The sequence below is a fragment of the Rutilus rutilus genome (genome assembly GCF_951802725.1).
Source record: "Rutilus rutilus genome assembly, chromosome: 8".
In the NCBI taxonomy this organism is placed as follows: Eukaryota; Metazoa; Chordata; class Actinopteri; order Cypriniformes; family Leuciscidae; genus Rutilus; species Rutilus rutilus.
The window spans coordinates 18,257,632-18,276,069 of NC_140222.1; the positions used below are offsets into that span (position 1 = coordinate 18,257,632).

General features: G+C 37.6%; 1 long non-coding RNA gene across 2 annotated transcripts; it reads left to right on the forward strand.

The window, feature by feature from the left end:
* The first annotated feature begins 961 nt into the window (after positions 1-961).
* Positions 962-15,755, forward strand: LOC311295928. Of its 2 annotated transcripts, XR_014628422.1 has the most exons (4): positions 962-990; positions 1,267-1,322; positions 2,524-2,830; positions 13,306-15,755. It is a non-coding gene; the product is annotated as an uncharacterized lncRNA (long non-coding RNA). The 2 variants fall into 2 exon arrangements; XR_014628423.1 differs by lacking the exon at positions 1,267-1,322 and having other exon boundaries at positions 964-990; positions 2,680-2,830.
* Positions 15,756-18,438: the final 2,683 nt, after the last annotated feature.

Sequence of the window (18,438 nt, forward strand, 5' to 3'; positions counted from 1 at the left end):
TCTATTGTTTGTGAGTTTATTTCACCAAAATATTGTATTGTTCCTCCAGGTACAAATGGTCCCCCTTGTATGAAAATATTAATTGGAATAGAGCATGGAATAACCCACATACATTTTTAATTACAAACAAAGTAAAAGAAATATCATTTAAAATTCTTCATCATTATTACCCCCGTAACAAGATTATTTTGAAATTTATTCCTACTGTAGACGAAAAATGTAGTTTCTGCTCTCTAGAAACAGAAACGTTAGACCATTTATTCTATAGCTGTTCAGATAGCTCTTCTCTGTGGAATGATATACAATGTTTCATTAATGGACACCTTGACTCAAACATACACTTATATCTAATTTTGACATCTTCTTTTACTTTTCTGACTCAAACTCCTCTGTACAATATATAGTTAACTTATTAATTTTGCTTGGAAAATTCTTTATTCATAAATCGAAATTTATGAAGAACAAACCTCTTTTCAATGTTTTTAAACTTGACTTAAAAAATTATATAGACTGTATCTCTGGATTAGATGGTAAATCAGAATCTAAATGAATGCAATACTTATCTGAGTTAACTTTATAATTAATTTAACCGATATTTACTGTCTGATACTCTGGCTGTGTACCTTATGTTGTTTATCATTTTTATACAGATTATTTGTTACTTGTATGATATTGGTCTCAATTCTCTATTGGCTGATATGTAATTTTTTTTTTTTTTTCTTATTTCTTATTTCTTTTGTAAACGTGAGCTGTATCTAAATGAGATTTGTCTAGATCAATTCCTTTTTTCGGCAAATTGTATCACATGTGTTATGCAATCAATTTTTTTTTTTTAAATTGTATTGTTCAGTCATGTCATGGTAGCTTATAGGTATTGGGAGAGATGTTTGTTGTGTAAGTGCGCCCTCTATTGGATGTGAGCTAGAGTGGTGGTCATATACTGAATTTTCGCGCTCTTTTCTCAGTCTGCATTCTACTTGACTGAGAGAGGTATGTGTTCACGTCAGCACAATGTAAACTTGAGATATACCTGTTAAAACTTTTGTTTAAATGCATGGTATCTTGTATGTTTAATTTATGATGAGTGCACTTACATTTAATCGAGATGTGTCGAGAACTTTGCTGTTTTGAGAGTTTGAGAAATTGCTAACATAGCTAACCTCATGTTTTGTTTAGCTGTAAGTTAGTTAGCGACCGTCATTCTATCCTCTTGTGTCGTAGCCATGGTCGTAGCCCACGTTTCAGTTGTCCTTTTTCTTATGTTAGGCTGATTCTGATCGAGGATAGATTCCTGAACTTTTGCTCTCTTTGAAATTGAACAGGTAACGTTACTCCCAGGTTAAGAATAGAATGTGTTAATTTAAAAAGTTTGCTTGTATTGATTAATGTTCAATGGCACTGAAAAGCCCAGATGTAAAGCATGTACGTTGCTTCGCGCATGTTACTGTATGTAACGTTATGAAATAAACCATCTTTTCAATATTTAATACATATAAGTTATATGTATTAAATATTGAAAAGATGGTTTATTTCATGTTGCATAATGTTAATGTAAGAGCTAAAACCCCAGAGTTAATAACAGAGATAACACGCAATATGATACGTACGTCTAATACAGATGAAGTTACTAAAATAATTAGATTAATAAACTTCTCCATCTTGTTTTCTCAGTGGGTGGCGGTAATGCACCTAAAGTAGGGTGACCATATTTTAGTTTTCAGAAAACAGGATGGGGGCGTGGTTTGGGAGGCGTGGTTAAGGGGTTGGGGGCGTGGTTGGGGTGAATGCATAAAAAAATACTTTACTTGACAAATGCATTCACAACCTTGCAACTATGTTATTGTACTTTAATACATAAAGTAATACATCCTTTCCATTCAATGTTTGGACCGAAACAATAGAATAGGCCTACTATTAAAAAAAAAAGTTTAGCTTTTAACACACCTTTTACATGACACTATTTCTTTTCATGGTCATAGGTTAAAAATCTACCACTAAAATAAAAAAAATCTACTACACTATTTCAGTATAAAAAAAAATTTTTATATATATATATCAATCCTCCTGATGTTCTCGTGTAGCCTATAATTTCTTTATGTGGGCTTCTAGATCGCTAGCACCTTTATTTGACACTGACACGTACGTGCCAGCTTTGCAGTTCAAGCATTCTGCTTTACACGGATCCCGACCATAACGAAAACAAGGGAATTTTCTCTGTAAATCATCTGTGAATTTACATTTGGGCTTTTTTTTTTACGCTGTTAGCTACTTACATAAACTGAAGCGTCGACCGTCGAGTCCTGGTCGAGTCACGCTGCTAAAATTGAAATTCTGTGTCTGTGAACGTAAAGTCCGCCTACTTTGATTTGATTGGTCATTTCAAATATTCTGACATTGAAGAGCAGTGTGACAGACCAATGAGGCTGAGATGAACAGTGAACACACACACACACACACACACACACACACAGGCCTCTGTATTCTGACCTATGATTCTGACGTGCTCTCTGCTTGCCGCTGCAGATTGAGGAACGCGCTGATTATAACAAGACGGGGCGAAGCCGAAGTTGGTTTCATATGTTTTGTGTGCAAAGGCAATCATGTATTTAAAGTACACGCTTAATGGCCCAATGAAAAATAATGAAAACCAGGACATTTTCACCACTTTACAAAAAACAGACAGGACGGCCAGGACAGGACGTGAAAACAGGACATGTCCTGGGAAAACAGGACGGTTGGTCACCCTACCTAAAGCTGGTCTGCCAACAGAAGAGAAGTCATCACCACTAGAGCTCAACGCTCACTTCGTCTCAGCGTTGAGTCTTCTGAGGTATGAGTTCAATCACTTTTGTGTATACATACCAGGGGCGAATCTAGAAAAATATTTATGGGGTGGCGAGAGGGGGACAGGAATTTTTGAGGGGTGGCAACATATGGCAGACGTATACTGAATTTAATCACAGTTAAATTGGCCATAACTTTTAATTCGTTGCTGCCAATAGGCCTATGTCACACTTCCTGCTTCCGGAACGTGGAGTAGGGATTCAGAACTTCCGGTCAACAGTATTTCTCGATAAGGATTTAGATAATCAGCCATAATGTCTAAACCATCCGAGGTAGATTGCCCACGAGCTATGAGGTTGTGAAACGAAGGTTTTTGCTCCTGTAGAAGCTATAAGTTCGTATGAAATCAACCTTGTTTTAAGAAAAACATGTTTTATCCGCGATCTTATGAAAAAAAAACTACACTACCCACAATCCTAAGCGTAGCAGCAACGTCTGCTGATTGGTCCAACTCGCTGTTACCATAGAAACGTTTACCTTACTGGCGAACGGCCCGCCGCTGTTGTTGTAGTGCACCGGGTTGCTCTGCGTCAGGACGTAGACAGCCATACCTCAGCTTTCACGCTTTTCCACTTGAGAGTTTTCATTTACCATCCGAACCACATTGTCATATGTGACTTTAGGCAGGTTACGGAGAGATTTGGTCCAGCGTTATCTATCGGACTCCGCCATTGTAAAAAGCTAACCGGAAGAGCCGCATCCCTACTAAAAGACGTACTTCCGGTCTTCAATTTTTTCGTGACATAGGCCTATAGAGAGCCTAAGTCCCTCCCCTTCCGGTCGACCACCATGGGACCTTAGTTCGGAAAAATATTGTATGGTAGTCAATGGCGAGAGACAACAAATATTTTGATCTCGTTTGAATTGTGCCCTGATTTACACATATGATGTTTGTCAATTTAAAAGATACATTTTAAAGTAAAAAAAGTCGCAGCTTGATGTAAAACTGCTGAGGTATAAGACTGTGAAAATACGTCATTACAAAGACTACAAACCCAGAAGGCGCACATGGAACGTCATACCTTTTCTCTCAATGAATGAAGCTAACTTTACTGAAGCTAACGTCTGTCATTTTTTCTATAGTCTTACATTATAATCGTAACGTTACGCCGTCATGCCTGAGTGTTTTGAGCCAGAATACACACATACGAGCAACGGATCTTGTGACGTACATAATGGGAGACGAGAGATGTAGTTCATTGAGCGATTTTCACATAAAACTAAACGTTACTCTTCTGTTTTATGACAAACTGCGACTTTCTTGACTTTCATAATTACCTTTTAAATTGACAAACATCATATGTGTAGTTCAGGGCACAGTTCAGACGGAATAAAAAGATAAGTTGTCTCTCGCCATTGACTACCATACATATTTTTTCCGAAATAAGGTCCCATGAGCCGGAAGCGGAGGGGCGGGACTTAGGCTCTCTATAGGGATGGGTATCGTTCGGTATTACTACTATTACCAATAGTCCTTATCGATCCGGTACTTTAACTTATTGATAGTCCTTCGGATGAGACGTAAAACCGAGGTCCTGACTCTCTGTGGTCATTAAAAATCCCATGATGTCCTTCGAAAAAGAGTAGGGGTTTAACCCCGGCATCCTGGCCAAATTTGCCCCTTGGCCTCTGTCCATCATGGCCTCCTAATCATCCCCATATACTGATTGGCTTCATCACTGTCTCCTCTCCACCAGTAAGCTGGTGTGTGGTGGGCGTTCTGGCGCAATATGGCTGCCGTCGCATCATCCAGGTGGATGCTGCACATTGGTGGTGGTTGAGGAGATTCCCCCCTTCTATGTAAAGCGCTTTGAGTGCTGAGAAAAGCGCTATATAAATGTAATGAATTATTATTATTATTATTATTATTTAACGGTATTCTTATCGGTTCTTTTTGTTATATATAAAAAAAAAAAAAAAAAAAATTTTGAACACAATTAATATTGCTTTATATTTTGAAATGTATCATAAATATCTATAGCAAAAGAAAAAGCAATGCTTTAACAAAACAAATAAAACATGTAGACTATGTTATGCAGAAGGGTGCAGGCTTTTGTGTTTTATATTCAGAAGACATAGGACACCAAAAACAAAGTACAAACAAATGGTCAAACAAAAAAGTATACAATTAAACAAATACAAATTATATAGTGCTTTAATTTCAGTAATGTCTACTGACATTACTGTTCAGGAGTAATATGGGCTAAAAAGACATTTAATAAAGTCAGATTTAAAATAACTGCATAGTTTATCATAGATAGATTAAATCTTATATCATTCAAGAGTTGTGACTGATTTTATCTTTGCCTTTTGTTGTTTGATTCACATTATTGGAGCAAACGTCAGCGCAGGTTTATTAGACTACTAGATCTAATCATTATTACTCATCATATTTTCTCCCAACTATTAACACCCATACTTAATCCTATTGTATTTGTTATTTCCCCAGTTGTAACCTGGTTTTATTGCTGTGATATCTGAGAGGAATTGGATTTAATAGGACTGCTTAGCTAATCAAATGATCGATTTCCTAACTGGCACTGTATTGCTGTAACGTAACATACGTCGGTGTAACGGCGACCATCAGTAAACGTTATGGATACAAACAATATTTTATATTTTTTATTAAGCTGTTCTTGTCTTTACTACAATCAAAATTAGGCTAATCAAAGGGAAGAGTGCTCTTACAAATCACGAGGGAGCGATTTGACCGCTGATTTTGGCTAACGTAATAGACTCGCTGTTTTTGCTGATGCTGAATCGTCTTTAGCATACAATACATTCATTACAAATGTAACTTTAAGTTAAACGTGTGTTTAAACTACACCTGGGGAAACTCACTTCACCTTCAGAGGCTCTGGGGCAGCTCAGTCTCTCCAGTCGGGTTGCAGGGCCACCGCACCGCAGCAGACTCGCTGTGTGTGAGCCAGACTGAGCGAACGCCGCTCTGCATGTTTGAATCAGGGACGTAACTAAGTATTTGAGGGGCAGGGGGGAGGGGCTAATAATACATTTAAAATTTAAAATGTAATTGTTCACTTTTGGTAAATGTATTGTTTAGTTCACTGTTTTGAGAAGCTTGTGGACATAGTGGCGGGTTGTTTTTACAAGTACAGTTTTTGGATCATCAAAGTTAGGGGGGCAAGGCTCTAGTAGATCCTAGATCCAATGCCCCCCTGTAGATCCGCCCATGATACATACACTTTTGTGTATACATGCACCCTCATATGCGATTATAATGGAATTTTGGCATTATTGCCAAAATCATAAGCTTTTCCTCATGTAAACGCAATACTTCGATAAAACTAATGTCATCGCTCATAAGTAACCGTAACTATGTGGCGTTTGCCGTTTTTGCAATAAACAGGCATGTAAACATAATCGCTCTGACCAAAGTGCTCATGTTCGGTTCTATACGGATGCGTTGTTCATGCAACTTCATGAATTAACTCCGTGACATTATTCTGAACTTTCCTCTTGTCCAAATTGCTAAACTCTGTTATCACACCTCCCTCTGCAAAGTCTCTGTATCTCCATTCAGACGCCGTGAAGAACGCAACAATATCCAATCCAGTAACTTGTCCATAAAAATGTATTTTGAATTTAATGCGAGTAGATTAAAACAATGGCTGGTATGCCTATGTGGAATAACCATATTAGATTATTATTGGAAATAATAGCAATATTGGTGCACATGTAAACGTTGAGGAACTAATGTCAATTCACTAAGACCGGAGCGATTTTTGTGTTATGATCGTTTCGATGTTTGGAGTGATAATATTACTGTCAAACCAGGAATTAGAATTTTCATATTTCATTATTTCTCTTTTGACATACCTTTGTGAATTAAATTAATTACAGGTACTTTGCATCGTAAAAATTAAAATCTATATTGGAAGGGTTAATCCTAAAATACTTTATATTGAGCCTGTAAATAAGACTTAAAAAAAATAAAAATCCATCACAGGGCGGAAACATAAAAGGTGTCCTATTATGCTTATTAAACTTTACTTGGTGTGTAATGTTGCTGACTTTGGTACCAAGTCGGTACAGATTTTTTTTTAAATGTGATGCTTTGAGTGCTGTTGAGCGCTAAATACCTCTGATTGCCCATTGCACTGTAATGGAAAAATTTGATTTCCATTGATCTTCAACACATATTGCAAAGTAATGTGTCACATGTCTATACTGTGGAATGTGAACAGGATATATATATATTAGGGATGTCAACGATTAATCGACGATCGATTAATTGTCGACAATACATTTAATCGATACAACTTATCGATCATCGATTAAGCAGGTCTTCATGCGCGTCTGCGCTGCTCAACCGCGAAACATGTAAAGCGAGCGCGCCGGAGTTATGTTTGGGACCATTTTACACCTTCATCATGACTATAAGTTTGCGTGTGTATTCGCAGCCTTTTGTTTTGTGCAAATGTAAGTTGTAATACTATTTATTTTGTGTATGCCTATCTATATCTGATTTATCTCACATTGGATGCGTTTGGTTAAGAATTAACTCTGTAGTAAAGCGTCAGCTTCAGCGTGCGCAGCTCAAACGGCAGTGCACGACTAATAATGACTATTGGGACTGTAATATTACATAACATTATAAAGAGAACAATACTGTAATAAAACGTGAATTATTTGGGTTTAGTTAACGTGTCGCGTTGCTCCAGGAAGAGCGCGTCCACAACATGAGTAGTTCTGAATGAATGGCACGTAACTTAGTTCAAGTCAGGCGCGCAGATGGCACTGGGGACGGGGGGGACATGACCCCCCCAGATTCATAGTGACCCGATCCGTCCCCCGCCCTCACTATCCCAAACGCGATCGGTAAAAATCGACAAAAATCGGTAAAACAGGGAATTAATCAGTGTTTTCGCTATACATTATGTGTAGGCTATACACTATACATAAACGTGTTTTTGCAAAACGGATTTAAATCCGATCTTCAATTCCCGCGCTTGTCGCGCTATAGACCTATGCATATTTAATGGAGTGCATGTCACCGAAAGTAACCAATATGAGCTGCATTTTATTGATCATCAGCTAAAATTTCTAAATTAAAGACCACAATAAGAGAGAGCAGTAACAGCCCTGGTAAGATCATTTCGTTTCTAATAATGATGATGATTGTGTGTTAAGCGTCTGCGACTTACTTTCACTTTGATTTGCGATAGTTTGCACGTTTGTTTGAGTTCAGCTTCTCGTCTGCGGCGATGCTGTTCCAGTAGCATCACCATATTTGGCTATAACATTACATATAGCCTATAACACGCTCTCACGCGTTTATTTTTTAGCATTTTTGGGAGGAGTACAATTGGCAAATGTGGTTTCAACAACCAGATGCATTTACACTTGTTTGTCCAGTTTCGTCTGGAATGCGGCCCAGATCTCCTCCTGAAGTGGTTTGAGCGCTCGGATTCAAATCTGTCTCGAATGCGTTTCGGAGGGCATTTACACCTGGTCTTTTCACGATCGGATAGCTATCCGATCACAGAAAACGCATGAAGTGGCCAAGTGTAAACAGCCCCTTTTTCTAAACTGAGCCGGTGATTTTCTGAACTGAAAAAAATTGACTGTAAATGTCATATAAAGGTGATAAAGAGACAAAAAAATCACCTCGTTTTTTCAAAAACCAAACTATTAGTATTAGTATTATTATTTGCACATAGGTTCTTTGCTTTTTTGTTCATAATGATAGACTTTGTATGCTGAGATAAGCAAATGTTTAAAAAAAACATACTTTGCTGAAGACATGAAGTTTTTGGTGGGTGATTGGCATACTAGTCAAATAACAGTCTGATCATGCATTGCTAGTGGTGATCAGGTAGGCTTTTGTTTACCTTTGGTCATTGTTGTTTATCCATGATTTCAAATAACAATCCCCCAATGGCTTTTTAATGCAAATCATTAGCCCAAATTATGCAAAGTTACTACTTGAGCACTAGTTAAAGCCCAAATTACGCAAATAACGAATTGAGTTTAAATCATTTGCTGACAGCTTGGTCCCCCCCAGTTAAAAAAAATCCTATCTGCGCCCCTGGTTCAAGTTCACAGTTTGTGCATGAATTTGCGTCATTTTGTGCAGATATAATTTATTTTGAATATATCTGATTAATCTCATATAGGATGCGTTTCTTTTAGATAAATAATGTGCTAGCAAAGTGCTCCAGTTTAACGGTAGCACATTCATTCAGCGCGTGCTGTTGTTCCAGGAAGAGCGCGTCCACAACAGTCACACATTATAAGCGCATACGAGGCGGCGTTGGTGACACGTTGTATTAGTAGTTAATTATATTTGATTATTAAATAATTAATTTAATTATCAATCACATCGAAACATTTTACAATCCTACTAGCCCTTTATTTATATTTAAAACCATTCTCATTGATTTGGTGAAGAACATAGCGTTTTGAGCAACATTTGCAGACAGGCATGCTGTTGGCCATAGTCACTGCAGTAGACGCATATCGCAGTATTACGGCTAACGAATAATCGATTAATTTATCGTTAATTTAAATGACGATCGATCATGGGAATTTGTGAAAATTGACATCCCTAATATATATGTATGTATGTATGTACATCTGTCTCCGTGCTGAGTGAGCCAGGATGGGGATAGCTGAAGAGTGACCTTCTGACCTTAGAGGTCAGGATGCATCTAAATTTGTTGGTCCCAGTGTCAGAAGTAGTGATGAATAGGAGCATGTGCAAAAGTGTCAAAGTTAGTGGAAAACTACTAGGAAAAGCAACAGCTGAAGGAGACCTTGGTAAAGAATATAAAAGGTGTCGCACAGCTCCTCCTCCTTGTCTTACACTCTGCAGGCAGGCTCTGAATGTCTGTATGACTGTCTGACCTTCTCTTGCAAGAGAATAAATACTTTTTAAAAGACTATTTGACTCAGTGTCTCTTACGCAGTGATGATGATGTTCAAGAAATTTTTGCCACAACAGTACTCACATGCTCATTAAATGTGTCTGTGATTGGCTACAATGATCAGCGCTTCAAAAACATGTTGTAAATATACATCAACGACGCTCTACACCGAGCGTTTACATAGATACACGCTTGAAAGTACAAACAGTAGTTGTGCTTTCAAACTCTCCCGTGTGTTGACCATTGTAGCCAATCACAGACATATCTGATGAGCACGTTAACACAATGGCCAATCAGAGGTGTTTACGATTCTGCTCAACAGCACTTAAAGCGTCACATTTTTTTTTTATTTCACTACCAACTTGGTACCGAAGTACCAGCAGACAGACAGAGGACAATGCAGGCTTTGCACAAAACCTTCCTCTGGAAGACGTAACGTTAGCCATTCCAATTTTGTCGGTAGTGGGACAATCTGTTGTTTATGGAGCACAACTTGTATATCTTATTATTTGTAGTTGTTGATTTCTATTAACAGTTCCAATTATAAGTGTTGTGTAGTTGCTATGATAGGTGTGATGTAAACAATGGGCAAAGCTTTGCCTCCGCTAGCCTTCTAACTAAGGCCCCGTCCACACTACTGCGTTTTCGTTTAGAAACGGAGAATTAAAACGAATACGATCTCCGTCCACACCAGCGTTTTAGCAGCGTATTAGAATTGATCTCCGTCCACATTACAGTTTTTTTCAGTCGCTAACAAGCGTTTGTCCAATCAGTGTTCACATTTTCAAAACTCTAAACACAATTAGCACAGCATCGGTCTTTTGTGGCCATACCATTCACACATTTCTTGTCGTTTTCACACAATATGCAGTCAGTGAACACATTTCCACAATGCTTACATTTTCTTAACAGACAAGCTATACCTCCCAACAAAATGATGGACTGTTTTTGTAGTATTTACAAATGTTAACACACAACATCCCACAATAGCAAAAACAATATTCCAAACCTTATATACAGTATGGACTGCATTTATTTATTTACCATTTAAATTAAACTTTTACCATTTTTGTAAATTTCATGATTTTAGCAAAATGTGATTTTGATTGCTAGCAAAATGTGTTGCTTTTGAACAAAGTCATGAAGAAACAAGCTTTTCGAGTCCATATGCATCTTCCTGGAGTAATGATGCTGAAAATTCAGCTTTTCATCACAGGAATAAATTACATTTTCCACAATTTATTACATGACATATATATTTTTAAACAGAAATCAGTTATTTCAAATTGTACTACGTAATATTTTACAATATGAAAGTTTATAAAAACCTCTGCTTCTGCAATGATATCAGTTCAAAAACAGTATATCAGTGAGAGAGTCAAGGAGCTACAACGACAATATGTCCAGGTATAGTGTACTTTATATTCAATGTCCAGTTCTATAAGCTTTGCACTTTGCAAGTAGGTAACCTACACAGTAATAGGTTACAGTACAGTATAGTATACAGTAATGACATGATTTACATAAACTTTGTTTTGAGAGTTATGGAATTGGAGGCCAGCTAGGCCCCTCATGAATTCATATACATATAGATGAGGCAGGATTCAATCTGGCCAAAAGGCGGAGGTGTGTGTGAAGGTGGAAGGTTTATGACCATCAGCCGCATGACCAGATGTCCCTCCTTGAAGCCATGGATGCTGGCTCCAAGGGTGGATCCGACATACCAAGCAGTTTTATCCCAGGTGCATCGCCTTGGATGATATCAGATGTGATCTTGATGAAAACATGTGGCCTAACCCTAAAGATCGCAGAGATTAGATACAGTAATTTTGTGGGGGTTCACAAAAACTGATTTGCTTTTTACTGGAATGCTTATGAATGTGAACAGTACTGTACATGTGGACATACAGTTCCCAACCAAGAATTTAGTGTAAAACGGTGAATTGCACGTTTTGCATGCAAATACCTGTAAAATAAAAGTCATAAAACATACATAAAACAACATAAAAGTCTATGCAGTTTTAGTAATGTCAACAATAGCCAGTATTTTGAAACCTGGTGTACTTTGATTGACTGCATGTACCTTGTGAAGTGAAAACAAGTGTTATTCTTTGACAGAATAATTTCATTTTGAGTCAGATTTCCAGTGTTTTGGTAAAGTTAGTGTGTGCAGAGAAACATGTGTTCTGTTTTGAAATGAAGAGTTAGTATATATTTAACTAAATGTGTTTTTGAGAAGAAAATTAACCATTTGGCCAATTGTGTTTTGTAGGTGTGAGTCTGTGTTAAGAGTTTAGAAAAAGTATCTGAAGTATGGGTAAGCGCTTGTTAGCGATTGAAAAAAACTGTAAAACGACTGAAAACGCGGATCACGTGACCATTCACCAACACTGGGCATGTGCGTGCCGGTGTAAACACAACTTCATTGATAAAATTATCCCACCATGCGCTGGTTCTTCCAGGGTTAACCCAAAACCGACACTCCATGTACGGTCGATACCGCCGCTGCACACGGGAATTGTCACAGATCGCTCGAATAATAGCTTGCCTCCGGCGCATGTAGGCAGTTAGCATTGTAAAATGCAGAATTTACTTGCACAACAGCTGCTAGAAAAGATATAGCCTACGCCATGACTGAGGACACCCAATCATAGATCCGAGCGTGAGCCTCTACTACGTCATCGTTTCTAAAGTCCTCCGTTTTGACCCGTCCAGACTAAAACGCCCTCCGGAGATAACATTGTCAAGAGTCTGAATCAGGCTCAAATTGGTTTGAAATTGATGCCATCGTTAATATTTACATCTGAGTAGAGCTCCCGGTTATGAAGGGGCGGGACATTTCCTAAAAACATGCTAAGCGCTGCCAATCACAACACAAGGGGCCAGCTAACCAATCACAGCACATTTTGTATCATCGTTCGAACCAGACTGGGGAGAGAGGAGCTGTAATAGTGTAAAATATGTGACAAATAATGGTGTTTTTTTTTTTTTTTTTACAAGCAAGCATGAAAACATTCTAGTACACCCCAAAATCAAACTTCGTAAAAGAGCATAATAGGACCCCTTTAGACATAAGGCAAAATAAATACAAGCTACAAATGCACAATTCAGAAGATCTTATACCTGGATTTGATTAAAAATGCAAGGTTTGTGAAATTAAATGTTTATTAGAATTGAAATTTGTTTTAATGACATAGATGTGAATTTGCTGAATGTTGACAGTAAATATGAATGTTAGAGAATGTTCATCATTGTGTCATTGTTTTATTTGCTGATTTTAGCTAGCTTCTTTGCACTAAGAACAAGATTTTTGTCCGTTTAGGACAAAAGGACATTAGGACGTAAATGAGAATGTTATTTCTTTCCTTTCTGTTACCAATAATATAAAAGCAAACACTATATACACTTAAGGTTTTCTTACTTTGTGTATCTAATAACATTAGACAGTTAAATAAAGACCGCAAATTAATGAAGACGGAGAATGTGAGCACTGTGTTATAAGGCGCTTGTGTTCTCAACACTGCCTGTCAAAATAAAAGTCCTTAAAATAAAATCTTTTTATCTTTAATTTTAGACCTGATGAAGGTGGAAGAGAAACATCATCCTGTCAAAACTGGAGAAATCTTCAAGTTGCTCACTGAATAGAAGAGCCAGAGAATATTTCCCCTGGCCTCAGTTTGGAAAGAGTTTCTCATACAAAAACAAGTCTTAAACCTCATATGAGAATTCACACTGGAGAAAGCGGCTCACACGTGATCATTGCGGGAAGAGTTTTTCACGGGCAGACTCGCTTAACTTACATCTCCATTCTCATTCTGGAGAAATGCCATTTAACTGTGATCAATGCTGCAAAACATTTCTTAGAGCAGAATCTTTGAAGATGCACCTGAAAGTTCATATAAAGCAAAAGGCTCACATGTGTTCTCTGTGTGGAAAGAGTTTTTCACGGATGAGTGCTTTAAAAATACACCAGAAAAGACACAACGGTGTGAAGGATCACAAGTGCTTTGATTGTGGGAAGACCTTTACTAGACGTGACACGTTGACAGACCACCAAAGAAGTCATACTGGAGAAAAACCTTACAAGTGTTCACACTGCGACAAGAGATTCAAACGGTCTAGGACTCTGAAAATGCATGAGAGGATCCACACTGGAGAGAAGCCTTATAAATGTGATCAATGTGGTAACAGTTTTATACAAAAAGGAAGCTTTAATGATCACCTGAAAATCCACAGTGGAGAGAAACCACACACATGTGATCAGTGCGGGAAGAGTTTCAGACATGCAAAAACTCTTAAATTTCATCTGCGTACTCATTCTGGAGAAAGACCATATAACTGTGATCAATGCAGCAAAACATTTCTTATTGCACAACACCTGAAGAGGCACCTGCAAGTTCATACAAAGCAGAAGCCTTTCGTTTGTTTGTGTGGAAAGAGTTTTTCACGAATGGATTATTTTAAAATACACCAGAAAAGTCACAGCGGTGTGAAGGATCATATGTGCTTTGATTGTGGAAATACTTTTACTACTGCAGCTGCTCTGAATCTGCACCAAAGAATTCACACTGGAGAAAAACCTTACAAGTGTTCACACTGTGACAAGAGATTCGCCCGTTCTAGATCTCTGAAATATCATGAGATGATCCACACAGGAGAGAAACCGCACACATGTGATCAATGTGGGTCGAGTTTTACACTAAAACGATCCCTTAAGTCACACATGAAGATCCACACTGGAGAGAAACCGTACTCATGTGATCAGTGCGGGAAGCGTTTCACACATGCATTCACTCTTAAATCACATCTGCGTTTGCATTCTGGAGAAAGACCCTATAAATGTGATCAATGCGGTAAAAAATTTCCTTGGGCAGAAACACTGAAGGTCCACATGAGAGTTCATACACAGGAGAAGCCTTACACCTGCACTTCATGTGGAAAGAGTTTTAGTCAGCTGGGTAACTTAAAAACACACCAGAAAATACACAGCGGTGTGAAGGATCACTTGTGCTTTGAATGTGGGAAGACCTTTACTTTAGCTGAGGCACTGAAAAAGCACCAAAGAATTCACTCTAGAGAAAAAACACATGAGACGATCCAGTGTGGAGAGAAGCCTTTTGCATGTGATCATTGTAGGAAACGTTTCACTCAGTTAAGTTCTCTACGCCGTCATGCTAAAACCAGCTGTCCGAAATCAAAGTAATAATAATAATCTTTAATATTTATCACGGTGAAAGTGATTGATTCATGAAATGGTCTCATCCCAGTGATAGTGTGCTTTTAAAATACAAGGATATTCATAATACTTTTGTACATTTTGAAGATTTTCAAAGTATATGTATTTTCAGTGGTTCATGTGTGTATTGTTTTCTCTCTTCTCTTCTGGTTAGCATGGCTTACTTGTAGATAACTACACTATCTGGAGGCACTATAAATCTTACTAAATCAAAGAAGTTTTCATGTGTAAATTATTCATGTATTTTGATTGAAAATCAGAGAGATCTTTTTTGCTAGTGTTACCTTGGTAATGAAGCTTCCAGTACACAACATAAACATAAAACAAGAAGCTTCATAAAATGTAAAAATAAAAATAGACACAGATATTGTAGGTTTTATTGGAGAATTCCATCTGTCTCATACATGGGTCCAAATAAATGCTGTAATGTTGGAGAACTAGGCCGAGAGTATGGGAAGACAAAACTATGGGAAGACAGAGAAAACAGGTCAACGAGTATGTGAAGATGAAAATTAGGTCAAAGGTTGAAAACCTAAAAACCATATATGAAGCACATGCGCAAGGACTTGCCACCAATAAAAATAAAACATTGATGCAGGTGTTTCTAATCGTGGCGAAGTGACGAGGAGGAGCAAAAAGAAAAAGATAACTATATGAATGCTAATTGGACACCGAGCGATAAGAAAAATATATAAGACTTGGGTACAGACCATTGTAAGATAAGATGAACAGCTGGCATCTCACTTTGTTGAACTGCTCAATAAAGTTAATTCTTCTGAGACCTGAAACTTCGACTCTGAGAGATTTCTTTTGAGACCTGAATCAGACATTGAAGACATGAACCAAAGATCGTGAATTTGCCACGACAGTTTAGTCAGAACCAACATGTACAGATATTTAAAAATTGTTACAGTATTGTGAATAATAATAGGATCAAATTAATTTACAAAAAAATGTGTACAGGTACATGACTCTCCTAATGCAGATGACCATGTTTATATGAATATGGAAACAATGATTTTTCACCAGAGACTAAAATGAGGAAACATTAATCACCACTTTGGTTCTTTGAATATTTCTTATATTAATTCATCAACATTTTCATTGTCCTCAAGCAATGTTCAGAAATGTTTTCAGTCATGTGGTCACCTCCTGATTCTGAAACATGTTTTCCCTTAAACTGACGTCTGTAGTGGCAAACAATTTTACATCACTGAATAAGAGACAAACAGGTATCAATTGTCTTTAACAATTATGTATTCCCTTGCAAGGAAAGGTCAACAGTCATACAGTCATTACAAAGTGCCTGAAGAGTGCGACAACGAGTGGGGGTTATCCTTCATTCTTTATAGTTGTTCCTCCCCCAAGGTTGTTTTCCCGAGGCTACATCAAGATACATCTTAGCCATAACTAACATATTGTTTAGATTTGTCTATCTTATTTAATCATATTACACCCTTGAATGGAGACTCTCTGTGTCTCGGTCATACATTCAGTCATATTAACTTTTGTCCGGTCATATAAAAGGACATAGATATACATATATTAATAAGAATATATATCAACACTACATTAATCTGATTATCATCATATTTCTAAGATTCTATGAATATAAGAAAATGCAAACATATAGAACATATTAAATTTCTTCCACACGTCTCAGACTGGATTCCAGTTATTGAACATCATATTAAGACTAAAAACATATTTAAAAACATTTTGTTTTGCTTGATCCGGTGTTGTGCCGAATTTCGACCCCCGCCAGATTATTACCCCCCTAGTGTTGGTAGGTTTAGGATTAGTTGTGGGGGAGGGGTTAGGATTAGGCAATCAGGTACTGACTTCAATGAGGGGGGTAATAATTTGGCTTAATATGGTTTCCTTCAGTTAGCTTTTTTTTTTCTTAAAAAAAAATCTTTAACTGTTTGTTAAGCATTAAATCATACTGGGACGTGTGCTAGAATTGTTGGATGTGGATGTGAATGTGGCACAGCCCTACCTAGAAAATGTTCACCAGCCACCACTGCTTCAAATAGTTCAGAGTTTCCCTATTTCTGCACCACCTTCACTGTCTGGAATTAGTTCAGATGTGAACAATTAAGGTACACAGCTATTCCAGTAGGCCTACTGATGTGTGGTAATTGTAGCACCATAGATCATTTGTAAGAGTCATGCGTCCTGAGTGAATTCAGCGAATGTTTTAACTGAGGATTGTGTCTCTGTGTAGTACCCCTGAAAGGGAGTTTGTTTATCAGTAACCATTTAAAATGCGATGCTTCACAATCACAGCTTTAGTGAGAAGCCTACTTGAGTGTATATCTTACATTAAAGCATTTACACTCCCTGTATTCACAAAATTGCATCTCATTTAAAGGGATACTCCACTTTTTTCGGAAATAAGCTCATTTTACATCTCCCCCAGAGTTAAACAGTTGAGTTTTACCGTTTTAGAATCCATTCAGCCGAACTCCGGGTCTGACGGTACCACTTTTAGCATAGCTTAGCACAGATCATTGATTCTGATGAGTCCAGTAGCATTTCTTTCAAAATGACCAAAGAGTTTCAATATTTTTCCTATTTAAAACTTGACTCTTCTGTAGTTAAACCGTGTACTAAGATCGACGGAAAATGAAAAGTTGCGATTTTCTAAGCCTATATGACTAGGAACTACTCTCATTCCAGCGTAATAATCAAGGAACTGTGCGGCTGTACCATGGGTGCAGCAGGCGTAGTGATATGACGCAGCGCCTGAAAATAGTCCCCAGCTCGGTAACTTCTTCCAACGTGACCGGGACTAAGTTTGTCTAACCTATTAGACCTATTTTCAGGCGCTGCGTCATATCATTACGCCTGCTGCACCCATGGTACAGCCGCACAGTTCCTTGATTATTACGCCGGAATGAGAGTAGTTCCTAGTCATATAGGCTTAGAAAATCGCAACTTTTCATTTTCCGTCGATCTTAGTACACGGTTTAACTACAGAAGAGTCAAGTTTTAAATAGGAAAAATATTGAAACTCTTTGGTCATTTTGAAAGAAATGCTACTGGACTCATCAGAATCAATGATCTGTGCTAAGCTATGCTAAAAGTGGTACCGTCAGACCCGGAGTTCGGCTGAATGGATTCTAAAACGGTAAAACTCAACTGTTTAACTCTGGGGGAGATGTAAAATGAGCCTATTTCCGAAAAAAGTGGAGTATCCCTTTAAAACACACATATCGATATAATCACACATTCATCTTTTAACCAAACAGAATAACTCTCAAATAACATTTATATTTAATCATCTCATTCTTTTGCTTTTTAGCCAATAGCTTAATGCTGTACTCAACCCATATTGCAATTTAAAATGTATACGTTTATAAAACACAATATTTTAGCTGAATTTATTTATAAAACATACTATACATTTGTGTGCAAATGTACGTTATATATACCTGAAAGGGAGTATGTTTATCAGTAACCACTCAA